General features: G+C 42.0%; 1 protein-coding gene across 1 annotated transcript in view; it reads left to right on the top strand.

The window, feature by feature from the left end:
* Positions 1–19,392, top strand: part of PFDN1 (prefoldin subunit 1) — a 1,325,261-nt gene that overhangs the window by 394,626 nt on the left and 911,243 nt on the right. The gene's annotated exons all lie outside the window — the stretch shown is intronic.

Genomic DNA, 19,392 nt, shown 5'->3' with positions numbered 1-19,392 from the left:
GGATTATAATAACATACAAAGGGCTGCACTAGAACTGTGCAAATGCTTAGGCATGATTGTATTTTACGAATTATGCCACAGTTAAATGTTTTTGAAGTCTGACTTCTTTTGTAAGTAAAACAATTACATTGTATTTTAGAACTCTCATACCGAGCTACATCATAAGGGTGTTTATTAGTCAGAATGGGTTTTTTTGTATTCATTTTCTGGTTTGTGTCCAAAAATGCTGAACAACAGAGCTTGTGTTTACAAAGAAGAGTGTGGGTAGCAGCTGTGTATATACCTGTTTTAACTGGAACATGAGAAGACTGAGGAGAATGAAAGTTTATTTATTTCTTTACTTTTTCTGGGGATTGTATGTCTTGGAGTTTCGGCTAATAAACTGCAAGGGATAGATAACGCAAGGATTAATTTTATTTATGTGTACAATTTGTTAACTGGGGTAGGGCACTGATCCCAAATTTTCCTTTCTGTTTGTTGACTGTATTGAGAGATCTCATGTCCTGCCGGTGACGATAATTATAAAGCATATATTATTACTTTCCAGATGCCAAAAGTAGTTAATTTCTTACTGAAAAAAATCAAATGTAAAATAAACAATGTCATCAAACATTAAAAAATGTTTCATTTATTAGCAAAATAGAGACTGGGATTCCGGAAGTCTTACTGCGAGGGGATAACCTTAACATTTTCCCTCTTATGAAACGCTTTTCCAGTTCCCAGACGGCTGGGTGTTGTATAATGTTAATTAGCCATACACCCTCCCCTGGAAATGCAGTGGTACCTGGTGTAGCTTTTGGTTTACACTGCTGAGCAAATCGCTCAGCATTGTGAAATGTCACCATTGAAGGAAAAAGTGAATGCCATCAAAAGATGATGGTCTCTCTCTCACTCCTATGGAAGCAGTCACAGTGCACATAAATTCAGTAAAAATGTGGGGGTAGGAGTGTTAGTGTGTGTATGTATGTGGATATATGTGCACATGTCTGAGGGTGTGTGTATGAAGCTGCTTGAGTGTGTTCACGCAAGTGTGCTTTGTCTGCCTGAGTGATCACACTAGTGAGGTTACATAGGGAATCAGTAGTCTAGATGTGTGGGTGTGAATAGATGAGTGTTTCCTTGACTGTAATCAACAGTGTGGGGCTTGTGTGTGAGTATGTTTTGGGGGTGTCATTGTGATTGTGAGAACACTACCGCTGGCGGGTCTGACTCCTTGTTTAACAATTGCAATTTTAAACCCTGCTAATGATCCAATAATGAGGCATTTCTCATTGTGGCCATAGTTTGTCTTTGAATTGTATAAACTGTCTTGGACATTGAACTACCTGCAGCAGGTGATTTCTGTGGGCAGTGAGCACTTTTCTGAATTCCAAAGACAGTCTGTGTTGTAGAATTTTAGTGGTTTATATTAAGATATTTGAGGTAGAGTGTCATTCTTTTCTGCAGTATTAAAAGAAAGGGTAGAAATAATTTTTCTTGGAAAAATATCAGGACAAGTTTCCTAAGTTAAGAACAGACTTGGCAAAAAGAGGGAGAGGTGATAGCCCTAAAACAAAGCAAAGTTAAACTGGAAGAGATGTAAACATGCCTTCAGTAAGAAGAAGAAATATTGTACCTGCTGAGAAGCTGTCTTGTTACAATATTTGGAGATATCAGATGATGTTCATCATGTTTCACTGTTGCAGTCATTACACTTGGGTTATCCTGCTGGCAGGCTACCCGCAGTCGGCCTGACTTCCAAAGTCCTGGTCCAGCGTCGGTTGCTGTCGCTTCTTCCCTGACGTCTGTGCGCCAGGGGTATATAAGATGCAGCTGACGCCATTTTCTCCAGTCTTTCTTGCCGCGCGGTGCCAGAAGCAAAAGCAGTTCGCAAGTGCCGGTCGGCCGACTCCTGAGATTTTCGAAATTTAATTTCAGATCCGAAGTCTTCAATAAAGCTAAGTACCCCATTGGGGAAACTTTTTTCTTGCTCCAGACCGATGTCAATTGTATTTCTTGTGGGAAGCAAATACCTCATAAGGATTTTCATTCTTACTGTATTCCTTGCCTAGGCCCTGACCACGACGTTGCTAGTTGTCGGTTTTGTACTAGATTTAACCAACGCACTATTAAGCGTTGGTACGATTTTGCTTTTCATTACTTTGGCTGAAGGTTTAACTATATAATGCCGTCGGAACAGCTGATGACCGGAGTTCATAAAAAGCGCAAGGAAAAAGAAAAGGACAGGCATCCGAGGTCCAAAACCGATGACGATGCCTCTTCTAGGCCAGTCCCCGGTTGTCAGTGAGGCGCTTTCGCAGCCCCTGACAACCCGCTACCTCAGAGCCACAGGCCGCCTCCGTCTCCCACATGGAGACAACTAGGCCTCTGGATACTCAAGGTATTGGGCCTTCGGAAGCTAATCCCTCAGATGGGTCTGGAGCCGCTGAGTAGGCATCAGCTTCTGAGGGTGTTTTCAGACCTACACAGCTTTATATCAAGCCAACTTCAGCATCCAAGACAAAGACTAAAACAGCTTTAAAGACAAGGAAACAAGTACAGCATTCTCCAGGACAGACTTCCATGCCTAAGAAACAAATGCTCAAAATGGCCGAAGACCTAATTACTTTGATCAGGGGTTCCCATCCCCCTCCTGATAAGAGGCCTAGGCAAGACACTGAATATGATTCCTCTGATCAGGTTTCCATTTCCTCTGACTCCTCTTCAGAACAGGGATACTCTAGTCCTCCCTATGAGGATTCTGATGCTGAAGAATCTATTCCTTCAGCTTCTCCTCCTGGGGATTATTCCTTTGGGGAAACCCTGCATACCATGCGGGAGCATTTCCACTGGGAGAGCCAAGATTACTCAGAATCTAAGAAAAGGCTCAGGGACTTTCTTTTACTACCTCAGCACAGACCTCTTGCTATTCCACCTGTTCTAGACATTGCAGATGATGTATTCTCAGAGTCCTAATTGTCTCCCGACTCTTTACCTCCTGCACCTGTTTAAGCCAGACAGATACTACGGGGTTCCAGATTCTCATAAATTTCTATATAAAAACCTGGCTGCTGACCCAGAAACTATATCTCAGGGTCCCAAAGGGGTCAAGGCCTCTACTGCAAGAAACCCTGTCCCCTCAGATAGAGATTCAAGGGCACTGGACAGATGGGGGGAAAAAGTTTATTCTTCTGCTACCGTGGCTGTAAGGGCTTTAAATTGTCAGTTTCATATGCTTAAATATCAGCAATACTTAATGTCTCTGCTAAAACAGAAAATGTTGACAAATTCTGAATGTTCTGAGAACAAGGAAATGCAGGATTTATTGCATGCAGCTGAACAAGTGGGAAAGCATACTTTGCAATGTGGTTTTATTCACTGGAGGCCTCTTGCAAGGCCGCTGTTACAGGTTCTGTCATTAGAAGGCATGCTTGGTTAAAGGAACAGGCTCTGGCTGATCATGTTAAAGCAAAATTATTGGATGCTCCATTACAGCATGATACTACCTCAAAACTCACTGGTTATGCCCCTGTTCAAAACCTGACTAGTCTATATGTCTTTAAATACTTTGCTCTTCCTACCCCGTCTACTCATTAACAGCAACTCCTTCCTATTTAATCTATTATACTATCTATCTATAGAATACCTTGATTGTATTAGGATCCTATGTTATGTCTGTATTCTGCACTGTAAATTTTACTGTAATAACCTCTAATAGCTACTGTTAATAGGATTTATTTGTCTTATGTTTCCTAGTTGTTATTGTGTTAATTCCATTGTCCTATCTTGGAGCTTATCTCCCCGGGCCTCTACTGAAAATGGACATGTATCCAGTTAGACTAGCCCGGTCAACAAATGTAAAATAAAATAAAAAATAAATAAAATAAATACTTTGTTTGGTGTTAAGACAGAAGAGGTGTTGAAGAAATTGGAGGATAAAGCTAAATCTATTCAGACAGTAAAGGATTTCTTACAGGTACAGCCACCCAGATTTAGCAGGAAATGACCTTCTAAGAATTGGTCCTTTCCCGTGTCAGAAAGACAGGCCACAAAGAGGCAGATACAGACACCCTAGAGGCAGACAACAGCCCCAGGGCTCATACAGGCCCAAATAATGGGGTGCTTCTACCTCCAAAAGCGGAGAAGACAAATCACAGCCATATAGGAAACGATCCCAATGACTTCTCTCTGCCATTGCCAAGCATTTATCTTTTGGCAGCACCCTTAGGGGGAAAGCTAGCACTTTTTTCACAAAATTGGCACATGATCACCCAGGACAAATGGGTCTTAAATATAGTCTCTCAGGGCTACAGGTTCCACTTTCACACCCTTGCAAAAGGTATGCCAAACCTGCCACACAATCAATGGGCAGAGGCACAAAAACAAGTTTCATCTCTCATGGACATGAGGGCTATTCATCCATTGCCACAACAAGAGCAGGGACAAGGATTTTACTCAAGACTTTTCTTAGTACCAAGAAAGGACAAAGCATGGAGACCAGTTCTGGACCTGTCTATTCTAAATACTTTTCTGTATGTTCCAAAATTCAAAATGTTGACTCTGCAGCAGCTTCTGCCCGTGCTGGGCAAGAAGGCTTGGCTTGTAACTTTGGACCTCAAAGAGGCATACCTGCATGTCCCAATCAGACAGTCTTGCAGAAGATACCTCAGATTCATAGCTGGATCAATGCACTACCAATTCTCTGCACTGCCCCTTGGCTTATCTACTGCGCCCAGGGTCTTCACAAAATGCCTGGCACCAGTAATTGCATTTTGCAGACAAAGGGGAATTCAAATATATCCCTACTTGGATGACTGCCTTATTCAAGCAGAGACCAAAGACATTCTACTAAAGCATCTGGCGTATGTAAAAAGATTACTAATTTGCCTAGGGTACACAGTAAATGAAAAGAAATCAAAACTAGTACCCTCTCAAGATAATATTCCTGGGTGCAAGCTTAAATACAACTGCCGAGATGGCTTATCTCACGCCAGACAAACAAAGGCAACTGACTTCTTACTTCAAAAGCATGGCAACAAAGACCCAGTTATCTGCAAGACAAATTCTGCAGGCAGGCTCTGGGCTACATGGCATCCTGCATTCTGCTAATTCCATATGCAAGACTGCATATGAGGAAACTACAATGGTATTTAAAAAGTGTTTGGACTCAACTTTGCCACAGCCTGGAATCATTAATTTCACTCATTCCCTGCCTGCAACATGAGTTTCGATGGTGGGCACAGGCCTGTCACCACAACAAGGGACAGCCATTCACTTTACCCACAGCCAGGCAAACACTAACAACAGATGCATCAGATTATGCCTGGGGGCCCACATGGAAGGAAAATGTATTCAGGGCACATGGCTCGCAAGCCAAAGGCATCTTCACATCAATCAAAAATAGATGCTAGCTGTACAAAATGCCCTGACAGCCTTCAAGGACCTACTTCATCCAGGACAGCTGCTGATAAAGACGGACAAAACCACAGTCATGTGGTACATAAACAAGCATGGGTTCACACATTCCTACCCCCTCTGCAGACAAGCCATGATTTTGTGGAACACAGCATTGACTTACCAAGTACATCTGCAAGCACAATTCCTGCCAGAAAAAACAAATGCTCTGGCAGACTATCTAAGCAGAAACCTCATGGATCCTCATGAGTGGAAACTAGATCCACAAATCTTCAACATGATAACAAGGAAATGGGGATGCCCAGACATAGATCTTTTTGCCTCCCCTCACAACTGCCAACTACAGAAATTCTGCACAAGGACTTATCACAAACAGGCATGGAAAGTGGATGCTTTGTCATTCAGCTGGAACAACCTTACAGTGTATGCTTTTCCACCACTGCCTCTCCTCCCCAAGGTACTCCTAAAGGTCAGACAAGAGAAGCCACAAATTATACTGATTGCCCCGGATTGGCCATGCCAACACTGGTACCCAATCCTAAGGAGCTTGACGCAAGGTCCTGCCTGGACATTGCCTCAAATTCCTCATTTACTGACCCAACAAAACAATCAGATCCTGCACAGCCAACTCAGTACCCTAAATCTAGCTGCATGGCGGATAGTGTAACCATTCAGAATACACCTCTCTCTAAAGCGGTTATAGATGTTATCTTGGAGGCCAGGAGGCCCTGCACCAGAAAATCTTATGCAGAAAAATGGAAGAGATTCTGTGCTTGGAACCAGGCACAAGGAATTGACACGCTTGTTCCAAATATTCCTCAGATTTTACAATATCTAACTGAGATGCTGGACAAAGGCCTATCTTTCTCATCAATTAAGATCCATGCCTCTGCCATTTCAGCTCATTACAATACGGACCTACCTATTTTTTCACATCCATTGCTTAGGCAGTACCTCAGGGAGGCCAAAAATATAAGACCTCCAAGGAGAGCACCATTACCTGCATGGGACCTCAATTTTGTCTTTGAAAAACTCACACTGCCTCCTTTTGAGCCAGCCAATACAGCTGAGATAAAATTTGTATCATAGAAAACAGCTCTGCTCCTAACAATAACTTCTGCAAGAAGAGTCTCAGAGTTACAGGCATTAATGGCTGTGGAACCTTTTATTATCTTCCATCCGGACAGGGTTTCTCTAAGGACAAACCCAACATTTATGCCTAAGGTAGTGTCCAGTGTGGCTCTTAACCAAACCATTCATTTGCCTACTTTTTACCCAAACCCACAGAATAAAGGGGAGAGACTTCTGCATTCTTTGGTCATACACAGACAGCTGCGCTTCTACTTGGACAAAACTAAAGCTTTCAGAAAGACTGAGCAACTTTTAGTGGCATATGCTGCAGGGTCACAAGGAAAGGCTATCTCAAAGCAGAGTGTTTCAAAATGGATAGGACGTGGCATTCGTTTCTGCTATTCACAGCATGGCAAATCAGTGCCTAAGGGCATTAGACCACATTCTACCAGGGCAGCAGCCACCTCAGCAGCCTTCCTCAGAGGAGTACCAACCAAGGATATTTTGGAGGCTGCAACTTTGGACTTCAGTGCACACTTTTACCAAGCACTACCACTTACCTCTTTACTCTAAATCCAGAGCAGGCTTTGCCACTGCAGTTCTGCAGGGCCTCATAGCCACTCCTAATTCTATTTAGACCCAGCCGCCCAACCTCAGCTTTGGGGTTCAACCCAAATGTAAAGACTGCAACAGTGAAACACGATGAACATAGTACAGTTGTGTACCTACCAGAAATGTAGATGTTCAAGTGTATTCACTGTTGCAGTCCAGGTTACCCACCCACCATCCCCCTTTCTTTGCTGGGACTTATCTGTACTTCTCTATTCTATACAACCTATGTGGCATATTTGCTTGTAGGTGAAGGTAATATTTATTTTACTGCATGCTTTTTATAAGTAATGTTTTTTTTTAGCCTACGTTTTTGGGGGCACCTGACATCTGGGGCAAGAAAAACTGAAGAAAATGGCATCGGCTGCATCTTTTATACCCTTGGCGCACTGACGTCAGGGAAGAAGCGACAGCAACCGATGCCAGACCAGGACCTTGGAATTCAGGCCGACTGCGGGTAGCTTGCCAGCAAGATAACCCAAGTGTAATGACTGCAACAGTGAATACAATCGAACATCTGCATTTATGGTAGGTACACAACTGTTCTTTGCGGACTGAATAACAGAGATAAGTTATGTTGATCAGGTACAGAATCAGAATCAGTTAGTTCAGGACTCAAAATGTCTGACTTTTGTTTGTGTGTTGTGACCACTTTTACTTACAGTGAAAAGTGAGTTCTGCAGTTTTTAGATTTTTTAATTCATTTCCAAGTTGTTAATTTATCGGGTGCATTTTCCCCTTTTGAATAGTTTTCCTTTCAAAACAGGCTGCACAGTTATTTTAAAGTAGGTCTTTTTGCCAAAAGCGCTTAGAATATTTTTGTCTTTAAATGTATGGGAAAGGAGGCTGTGTTTTCATTGTGAGTTACAGGGCTTATGTAATCTGATTTCTAAGTTGGTGCTTTGCTGTAAAAAGCAATAATTTAGTTAAATCATTTAGAGAGCACAGGTGGCTGATGGCAGTATGGCTTAAGCCCCCCCCCCCCCCAGTCATTTTTCAGTGTTTAGCATGCTTCAATGTTATCTGTACTTTCATTGTCAAAACTGTCCTGGTATTGTCTGTGAACAGTACCAGAATTTTAAAAAAAAAAAAAATAAAAGATTTTGCTTGCTCAGTGCCTTGATATAGTGGAGCAGTCTGAATATTAATTATTTTATTGTCCTTCACAAAGCAGAAATTGCATTTTCCCCTTTTTGATGAATATTCTACTTTGTACTGTTTCCTGTTGAGGCTGATGTTTTGGATTTTACTTAGCAAACCTCTCGGAAAAAATAACTCTGATAGCTACATTTTGTTTTTTTTTGGCAGGTTATCTACAACTGCATTAAATAACTGTGCAGTAATTAAAGCCTTTTCTTTTGAAAACTAAGTTCCTGATTCTCCTTCAAAATTGACAAGTATGGTTAACTGGTAATCAACAATTTTGTGGTCTTGCTTCCTAGTTATTGCACACTCGCTTTTTCTATTGGTCTCTCTGTCTCTTAGCCAAAGGTTTGCATTGTGAAAATACATACCAGGCTGACAATGATTCTAGTGACAGTGTGGTCTAGATAGTTAATCTGTCATGTTAGCCCCTTGCTTCCATGTCCATTAAGGCCTTTTCTAGGGCTAAAGCTGCTAAACTTTCTAAAGCTTTGCCTCCCAAGACTACATCCCAGAGGCCTTCCTCTAGTTCTCAGATCCTCAGCCTTGCAGAGGACCTTATTTCTTTAATCAGAGGTTCACATCCTCACCCGGACAGGGCCTCTCACCCTCCACCAGACAAAAGGCCCAGGACTGAGCCTTCTGACCCACACTCTTCAGATGAGTCCTCGGATGGTTCTGAGTTGTCAGACCACCATGAGGAGGCTTATTCGCCCTATGAGGATTCTGATGCAGAAGAATCTATCCATTCGGCCTCCCCTCCTGAAGAGTTTTCCTTTGGTGAGACTTTACACTCCATGAGAGAGCATTTTCAATGGCAAGGTCAGGATTTCTCTGATTCTAGAAAAAGATTAAGGACCTTTTTACATTTGCCTCAGCATAGGCCCTTAGCTATACCTCCTGTTTTGAATGTAATTGATGATGTGTACAGTGATGTTAGTACAGCCCCTGATACTCTCCCCCCGGCCCCTGCCAAACCTGATAGATACTACAGGGTCCCGGATTCTCATTTTCATCTGTATAAAGCCCATTCTGCAGACCCAGAAACTATTACTCTGGGCCCTAAAGGGGTTGCGGCTGCCACTGCCAAAAATCCTCTACCTTCTGAAAGAGAGTCTAGAGCTTTAGAGAGATGGGGAAAGAAGGTATATACTTCTGCAACTCTTTCCGTCAGGGCACTAAATTGTCAATTTCATATGATACAGTACCAAGAGTATTTGTTAGATGAACTGAACAAGAAGCTTTCTTCTCCTGAGCCCCTTGACCGTGAATCCCTTCAGGATTTGGTACACAACTCAGAGCAGGTTAGTAATCATTTCTTAAAATGTGGTTATGATGCATTGGAGGCTTCATTTAGGTCAGCTATGACTGGGGCAGTTATTCGTAGGCATGCCTGGCTGAAGGAACAATCTTTGCCAGACCATGTTAAAGCTAAACTCCTGGATGCTCCAATGGAGAAACAAAATTTATTTGGCTCCTCTGCTCAGGAGGTCTTAAAAAAGTATGAAGAAAAGGCAAAATGTGTGCAAACAGTTAAGGATTTCCTACAAGTACAACCACCGAGATTCAGCAGAAACTAGCCTACTAAGAATTGGTCCTTTCCATACTCGGACAGAGCCCAGAGAGGCAGGAACAGAGGCCCCAGAGGCAGAGGCCAATCTAGGGGCTCTTACAGAGGCCGCCAGTGGCAGCCTGCCAACCAGAGAGGTAGTGCAACAGCAGCAACAACAACTACTACACCAGGACAGGCTCAATGACTTTACTCTGATTCCGCCCACCAGGGCTCAACTGGAAGCACCCTTGGGCGGAAAGCTTGCTTTATTCTCGGAAAATTGGCATTATATTACAAGGGACACATGGACACTGCAAATAATAGACAAAGGATACAGGTTCCACTTCCACACTTTGCCAAAAAAGAAACGGAATGCCAAACCTACCACCAAATTAGAGGGCAGAGGCTTTAAAGCAGATGAACAACTTGCTTCAAATGAAAGCTATAGAAAAGGTACCACTTTCAGAGCAAGGCCAAGGATTTTACTCCAGACTATTCCTTGTACCAAGAAAAGAAAATCAATGGAGGCCTATTCTCGACCTGTCCGCACTGAATACTTACCTCATTGTGCCAAAATTCAAGATGCTGACCCTACAGCAACTTCTTCCCATGTTGGGCAAGGAGTCTTGGCTGGTGACTGTAGATCTCAAGGAGGCATACCTGCACGTCCCTATTCGACCAAACTGCAGAAGACACCTCAGATTTCTTGCAGGATCAGAGCATTATCAATTCTCAGCATTGCCCTTTGGCTTATCTACTGCGCCCAGAGTATTCACGAAATGCCTGGCATCAGTAATTGCACACTGCAGACTTCAGGGATTCAAATCTACCCTTATCTGGACGACTGCCTTATACAAGCGGACAACAAGGTAAATTTGATAAAAGACTTGGCCTATGCCATCCACCTACTACAGGCATTGGGATACACAGTCAACATCCAAAAATCAAGACTGGTTCCATCCCAAAGGATAACCTTTCTGGGTGCGGATCTAGACACAACCACCCAAATGGCCTTTCTCACAGAAGAAAAACAAAAACAACTTCCGGATTACTTCATGAATCTGACAAGACAAGCTCAGCTTACTGCAAGGAAAATCCTGCAGGCCCTGGGTTACATGGCATCCTGCATAATTCTGATACCACAGGCCAGGCTGCATATGAGAAAATTACAATGGTACCTAAGCCCTCTATGCCGGCTGGCTATGAATCTATGGGAGCTATGCCTGAAACTCAATATCCAACTGCAGTCCCAGTTTGTGCCAGGAAAGGAAAATGCACTGGCAGGCAGCTTAAGCAGAACTACCATGGATGCACACGAATGGATGCTACACCCAGACATCTTCCAACTCATAACAAAGGCATGGGGAACGCCGGAGATAGATCTGTTCGCCTCCCCCCTCAACCATCAACTGAGGACATTCTGCTCAAGGACATACCACCCACAAGCATGGAGGGTGGACTCTCTCTCTTTCAGCTGGAAAGCTCTAAAAGTATATGCCTTCCCACCTCTCCCTTTAATGTACAAGGTTCTACTGAAGATCAGGGAGGAACAGCCAAGAGTGATTCTGATAGTTCCAGACTGGCCAAGGCAACACTGGTATCCGCTATTGAGGAGCATGTCACAGGCAAAACCATGGCCTCTCCTTCTGACGCAGAACAATTTCAAGATCATGCATCCCAACTTAAAAACATTGCAGCTAACTGCCTGGAAAATCCCTTAAATCCAAAACAAAATGTTTTATCACAGAGAGTGAAGGACATTATCATGGAAGCTCGCCGGCCTTCCACAAGGAAGACATACTCAGCTAAATGGAAAAGATTTTTCATTTGGAACACATCAAAAGGCTTAGATGTGACAGTGGCAAGCATGACACATATTCTGGAATACTTAGCAGAACTGTTCCACAATGGCCTTTCCTATTCTTCCATTAAGATTCATGCCTCAGCAATTTCAGCAGAATACAATGTGGATCCACCTATCTTCTCACACCCTCTCCTCAAGCAATTTCTGAGAGGGATCAAAAATATCAAACCTCCAAGAAAATCCCCTTTACCTGCTTGGGATCTCAACTTTGTCTTGGAGAAACTAACACTTCCTCCCTTTGAACCAGCAACAACAGCGGATCTTCAGTTTCTGTCTTGGAAAACTACATTCCTTCTGGCAATAACTTCAGCAAGAAGAGTATCTGAGTTGCAAGCATTAATGGCAGTACAGCCATTTCTTATCTTCCATCAGGACAGAGTTACACTAAGAACTAATCCTACTTTTATGCCAAAGGTGGTATCTAGGGTATCCTTGAACCAAGCTATTCACTTGCCTACGTTCTTCCCAAACCCACAGAATAGGGGGGAAAAACGTCTGCACACCCTGGATATACACAGAAACTACGCTACTACTTGGACAGAACTAAAAGTAGCAGAAAAACTGACCAACTATTTGTAGCACATGCTGCTGGGGTGCAAGGAAAAGCAATTTCCAAACAGACAATTTCAAAATGGATAGGAAATTGCATTCGATTTTGTTACTCCTTTCATGGAAAGTCAGTTCCTGCAAACATCAGGCCTCATTCCACAAGGACCACGGCCACCACTACAGCCTTCCTACGAGGGGTGGCTACCAAGGACATTTTAGAAGCTGCTACTTGGAGCTCCGTGCATACATTTACCAAACATTACAATCTACCTTTATACTCCAGATCCAGAGCAGGCTTTGCTACTGCAGTCCTGCAGGGATCTTAACTACACCATCTTTTCTTAGTACCTCCTCCCCAGATTGGCTATGGTATTCTACCCATATGTTATGACTGCAGATGCATCCTTGAAGGACATAGTACAGTTTTGTACCTACCATAAATGTAGATGTCCGATAGGTATGCATCTGCAATCAGGTTTACCCTCCCTCCTACCCCTCTGTGGTATTCCTAGGGTGTTTACCCCTCTTTTAGCTAGCTGGGGGAATCTATTATGGTGTATTTGTTTGTATATACATGTGTATATATATATATATATATATATATATATATATATATATATATAAAATTTTGCAAATGTTTGGAATTCTATTGCATTTATCCAAATTTAGCCTTCCTAGAGGGCACCTGGCATCTGGGGCAAGAAAAACTGAGGAAAATGGCGTCGGCTGATGCTTTTATACCCCAGATGCTCTGACGTCGGGGAAGGTGCGACATCAGCCGAGGCCAGACCAAGACTTTGGAATCCGGCTGACCGAAGGGCTGCCTGAGGCAGGACAACCCATATGTTATGACTGCAGATGCTTACCTATCGGACTTCTACATTTATGGTAGGTACAAAACTGTACTTTCTGCTCCTCCTTTTTCTTTTGAGCATTTAATTGGAGGTGGAACAATATTTATTTTATTTATTTGGAGTTGTGTAACCAGGATAGTCCATTGGGCCTGAAGAACCCGTTTTCAATGGAGTCCTGGGGAGAAAAGCTCCTCGTACAGATTACACAAAGATTAATATACACACACAGATTGCATGAAGGTTACAGAGGTAAACAGACTGATCAAAAGCATTTCAATCAAAGGTAATAATGTCAAAAGTATGATATATATATTTTTTTCCTAGTAGGATTTGAGGATAGGTAGTTAGATGCAGTAGGGTAAGGAATTGCTAGATACTAGTAAGGAGTTGTATAATATAAGCAAGCAAGAATTGGTTACCTGGGATTTGAGAGAAGGAAGGGAAAAAGTGTTGAAGTAAAATGTAGGTTATGAGGGATGGTAGCAGGAGCATTCCCAAGTGGAAGTTAGATGAGAGTGGAGTGATTTTTTTAAAGGATGGGAGGCTAGTAATGGTACGAATGGAGGGGGAAGGGAGTTCCATAGGCGTGCTAGTGAGTATGACAGGAGGTATTGTCCTGGGGGGGTGGAGGGGTCTGTAAACTTCTGTAAGGTTTTGATTGTTTGATCTGAGAAGTCTGTGTGTGGTGCATTTTAAAAGTAGTCGAGAGTTTGGGACAGAGGGATGGCTGGAAAATGAGTTTATGAGCATAGGTGAGCTGAGTGTAGGAATGGTAGTTTGGTAGCTCTAACCAGTTGAGTTTGTGGAGAGATTCACAGTGATGGGTTGATGATTTGTTGCTAGTGGCGAATCTGGCTATTTTATTGTAACAAGAGGACAGTTTGGTTTTGAGAGATGATTGTAGGTTTGTTAGAAGAGGGGCTCCATAGAGAAGGGAGGGTAAGAAAAATGTAGTAGAGAGAGTAAGTTTAGTAGTTGAGGTGAGGAACCAATTGTGTCGGTAGAGCATACCAAGTTTTTGGTGTTTTTTTTATGTTTAGTAGTAGATGGGAGTTGAATTTGAGCCTTTCATCGATTTGAACTCCTAGTAGTTTGGTTTCAGATACCAGCTCAAGAGGTGTTTTATTTTGGCTGGTGATGGAGAATAAATTTTGATCGAAGTTCTTAGTTTTAGAGGAGGGTAAATATCATAAGTTTAGTTTTAGCAGCATTGAGTGCTAGATGGTTGTCTTTCATCCATTCTTCTGTGATGGAGAAGGCATCTTGAGTTAGTTTTAAAAGAGTTGGGATGGATGGGGCAGCACAGATGATTATGGAATCATCTGCATATTGGATAACGTTAACAAGAGGGATAGAGTGGTAAAAGTCATTAATGAAAATATTAAAGAGGAGGGGGCCCAGTATGGAACCTTGTGGGACACCTGTGGGGGTGATGAGGAAGGAGGAGGTGGCCTTTTTCCATTTGACAGCTTGTTGCCTATTGGAGAGATAGCTGGTAAACCATTTGAGGGAAGAGGGTAAGAGGTTTAGGTTAGATAGTTTAGTAAGAAGTAGGTTATGAGAGATGGTGTCGAAGGCCTTAGAGAGATCGAGAAAGATGGTAGATACAGTGAAGCCAGAATCTCTAGCTTTATTCACAGTTTCTAGGAAGGAAAGGAGGGCAGTCATAGTGCTATAATGGGGTCTGAATCCGTGTTGGGTAGGAGTTAATAGGTTGTTGTCCAAGAGATGGAGGAGGAGTTGAAGGTGGATACATTTCTCTACGACTTTAGAAATGGGAGAGAGGATGGCGGTGGGACGGAAATTGGAAATATTAGTATTATTTCCTCCTTTATGCAGGGGAATGATGTAAGCTTTTTTCCAGATTTGAGGAACAAGACCTTCTTGGATAGAGCAGTTGCTTAGGATATTGATAGGGAGGGCAATGGCTTCGACAGCTATGCTAAGGAAGTATGAGGGAATGTTATCAGGGGCACTGGTGCATGGTTTTAGTTTCTGCAGGAGTTTTCTTATAGTAGAAGTAGGAATAGGTTTAATGAAAAATGGTGGGGGTTGAGAGGGTGAGGAATGAGAGAAAGAAGTTGGAGGGGGAGATAGGTGAGGAGAAGTGGAGGTAGGGGGTGGATTGTTATTTGAAAAATAAGAGGTAAGTTTGGAAATAGTCAATGAAGAAAGAATTGAATTGGGTAGCAAGATCAGTGTCTTGTACATTTGGGGAGGGGTTAGGGTTTTCTGTAGTACCAGGTTTTAAGAGGGTAGTTATACCTCTCCAGAACTTTTGTGGGTTGGTTTTATGGTTGCTTTGAAGTTAGACGAAGTAGTTTCGACGATCTGCTGAGATAAGCTTTTTAACTGAGTTACGAAGAGTTTTGTATTCATTGAGGTTAGATGTAGATTTGTTCTTCTGGTATTCTGTCCAGGCTTTATCTCTAAGTCGCATGGTGGTTAGTGTACTTTTAGTTAACCAGGGGGTGGCTTTCCTTTTTATTCATTTGGTTATTAAGGGAGCATGATTATTTAGGAGATGTAGGAAGGTAGTATTAAAGTGGCCACTAAGTCTTTAAATATCCTTCAGAATTCCACATGCTTTGGTCTTTCTCTATATTTCTAATCAGTTTAGGAAGAAAATGAATGAGATTTTATTCATTTTTATGTGTAGAGCAGTCAGGTTACTGTATTTTTTCCCTTTAGCTGTAACCCGTATCTTCCTTAAAGGATTTTACAGCTGGTGTTAGTAGAAGTCTAAGGGTTGGTAATGGCAAGAGTAAATGGCCACATAGCCCAGTTAACTTGAACATTCTATGATTCTGTGATGTTGACCTTTATCCTGGATGATGATGCTTTTGTTTACTTCTTTGTGGAGGGTCACTGTAACAGTAAATCTTGACTGTTTTATTCCATGTAGTTGCATTCTTCCCTGCAAGCTACCAGCATGAGTCTTGTGTCAAGCTGTGTACTGATGTATGTGGTGTGAGGTCCTCTTATGTATCCTTTATTGTTCTTTACTACATTCAGTTATTATTTTTTCAAGTTCTATTGATTCCCATTAAATTATTCTACTTAATGGCTTGCATTTTGTCACTTTTCCTGTTGGAAAGCCTTTCTTTAGTTAATATCAAATAAATCTTATAAAGAAAATTATGGCCACTAAGTCTTTAAACAGCTGCACTAGTGGTTGGCATTATAGTGCCCAAAGACTACCAAACCCAATACTTGTTTTGTCTAGGCTGTGATCATGAGAGTGAAGAGCATGAAAATTCTGCCAGGTTCAAGCAGGCCAGGCTACTAAAATGAGAATGTCTAACCTGTTTGATGTAGCAGAGGGATAAAGACTTGATTACAGTATAGATGACCAGAAGTTCAAACAGCAGTTTGGACATTTGCACATCCTGGGGTGATGGACTGATGGTTCTGATTCTGATCACTGGCTTTGTTTGCAACCAACATGCCGTGTCTTGCTGGCACCACTAATGTAGTATTAGACTGGGGACATGGAGGTGGACTACCAAGTTGATGATTGGGAATACTCAGTCTGTATATGCGGGTAGGAGCATGCATACACCAGGAGTGGAAAAGTTGGACTTAAATGTGACATGAGTGCGCTTGTTAACTACCCAGTGGTGGATTTAGGCATAATTAAACACATGCCTTTTGCCTTCAATGGAAAGGAAGTAGTGCACTATGACCCTGGGTACTGTAACATGCCCACTCTTGGCCAGTAATCAATGAACCTGAATCCTCACTACTGACAGTGGAGAGGGACACTCACTTGGAGCAAGAATGGATACACCCATTATTTCCAGATGCAGTTCTCTGCATCAAGCACAATTTCTCTTAATAGCACACAGGGAGCATACTCAGTCTGGGGTCTGGGTTTCTCTGTCTTCCTCCAGGCCCCCAATAAGATGCCCCACTGGCACAGCTATAGAGTTGAGACCATAGCTGAGTGTCCAAGCAAAGTTCTCCACTACTCTCTCTCTGTGAAACCAGTGCTTCGTGCCCCTGCTCTAAGCAGCTGACACACACACACACACACACACACACACACACACACACACACACACACACACACACACACACACACACTTTGAGATTTGATTTACACACACACACAAAAACACCTGGGAAAGACTGGTACAAATTTACTAGCTATGCTTCCTTCTGCCCAGACTATAAGGCAGTTACACCACTACCACGCACTCCACTCTGAGGCTCTTGCAAGGGTAGCCAAATTATACTGAGTGAATTAATATTGACACAAATGATGATGTTGACCAAACAGCATGGGTTCAGGAGTGGAAACAGTGCCACCAAATAAATATAAGCACTCTCAAAGGTTAAAATATTCTCTAAAGGACCAACCACAATGAAAGTTTAAATATATTTAATAATAAGTAATAAAAGAACATGAAAATACATTTATTTACAATAAACACCAAGGTTGCAGCCACAGAAAATATTAAAAATAACATAGGTGAGCAGGTTCCCATAGTTACAGGAAAAAAAAAACAATGCTTAACTAACCTCACTTTATTTTCCTGACTGATCTAAAAACATATTCTCTGGTTACTTACTAGAGCAAGGCAAGATGAAGTAGGTAAGAGATCCTTCTCTGTCAGGTTAGAAAAACAGAGTGCTCTGAGACTACAGTCTCAACTAGTGTTGAACATTATTTTAGTGATGAATTACAGAAGGACCACATAGATCTGGTCATCTGACTTCTGGTTCCCATGCAACCCCCTTAGCTAGAAGCTGCAGCTCCTGGAAGTCATAAAACAATTTCAAACTTCTACCCTTCCAGAGTAGCAATTAGTGCACTGCTAAAGACAATACAGAAGGCTTCCTAGTGCTTGTTTTCCCAGACATTTTGTCTCTGGCTACAAACAGAACTGTAAGATGCAATCTGTATAGCCTAAAGTAAGTAATTTAATGTCTTACCGTTTTTCAAAGTTAACTGGAGCTGAGAATAACCTCTTCTCTTCCAGTATTCACTGTTACAGTGTATATATTTAATCAGTTACAATACAGTGCATTCTGATATACATGTATATTTCTTTTCTGCCCAGCAGGACACACTGTTTATACATTATTAACACAAGCAACTTTGCAAATATATTTTTCAACACAAACATCCGTATGAATCCAAATCAGTTTGATATATAAATGACGTGTAATTCTTTACAAAATTCCAGCCTAGCTGTGCTGGCATATGTTACACATCCACTGCCCTCCTTTTCCTGGCGTAGCTGGCAGTACCTCACATTGTCACAGGTACCATGTAGTTTTCTGGCCTGGAGATAGTTAATGCCAATTCTGAAATGCGAATAGCCCCTGGTTGGGGTTAGGGGAGTAAAGACAACCATCAAGCTACTGGGATGAAGATGCTCCTTCCTCAGCAATGTAAGATGGGATGAAGGCAGTGGCATGTCTACCTGGATGAGACCCCCCCCTGTGGTCATCTATTTCTTGGGCAGGTGGGGTCCCCTGCATCTGAGAATGAATGGTTTCAAGACTTGTAGGAGAGGGGCTGTTGGCTGAGAAACATGAAAGGAAAATCTTTGAGGTAAAGACCGTAACCATTATGCCAGACTGTCCCACTTTGCTAAAATGATTTAGGAAAAAATATGAGGGTCTAATTTATAAATTCCTGTCCTGTGGAGAAACTATTAAAGTCTTTAAGGAACAAAATCAAAAAAAGATATGTTTCTTTAAATGAAACACCAGGAAATAATTAAAAAAGATAAAAGGAATTATCCTAAAAAGGGGCACACACAAAAGTGTTCCATATCTTTGGATTCTAGTATTCAGAGAGACTCTGCAAGTGATTCTGAGTTGGATGCACCCTTCATAAGTGCTCACAAAAAATATAGGTATAAACCAGGCTAAGCATCCCTTAGAGAGGCTGTGCCAGTGTCAATACATCTAGAACAGATATTAGGCACCTTTGTCAGTACTGTTGTTTTTTTTTCTGCAACTCAAAGAGCATATTTCATGTATAGGAGGTACATGATTCTGATAGCCTAATACTGGCTGTAACTACCAGCACAGTACACTTGCATTTGATCTCTGAGCAAGTGGCTGAACTACCTTTACTCTGGAGTATCTGATCAGCAAGGACTGACATCTGTGACCAGTGGAGGTTTGCATGCATATGAATTAGTTTCTTTGCACATTAAAAGGAAAGCAAGTCCATCTCCTCTTTCCTCTGAAGATTAATATTTTTGCACATTTCAGTCATATTTCACTTAGTTTATTCAGTCAGATGATGAGAATCCTTCCTCTCAGTTATCCCATTCTGAACTCCTGCATTTTGTTTTACTGAAATATTAACCTTATGGATTGCTATTTAACTAGCT

The sequence above is a fragment of the Protopterus annectens genome, chromosome 4.part0, assembly GCF_019279795.1.
Source record: "Protopterus annectens isolate FY-2018-M chromosome 4.part0, PAN1.0, whole genome shotgun sequence".
NCBI classification, from domain to species: Eukaryota; Metazoa; Chordata; order Ceratodontiformes; family Protopteridae; genus Protopterus; species Protopterus annectens.
Note: the sequence above shows the minus strand (reverse complement) of the source record. Positions and strands in the feature narration are given on the sequence as shown.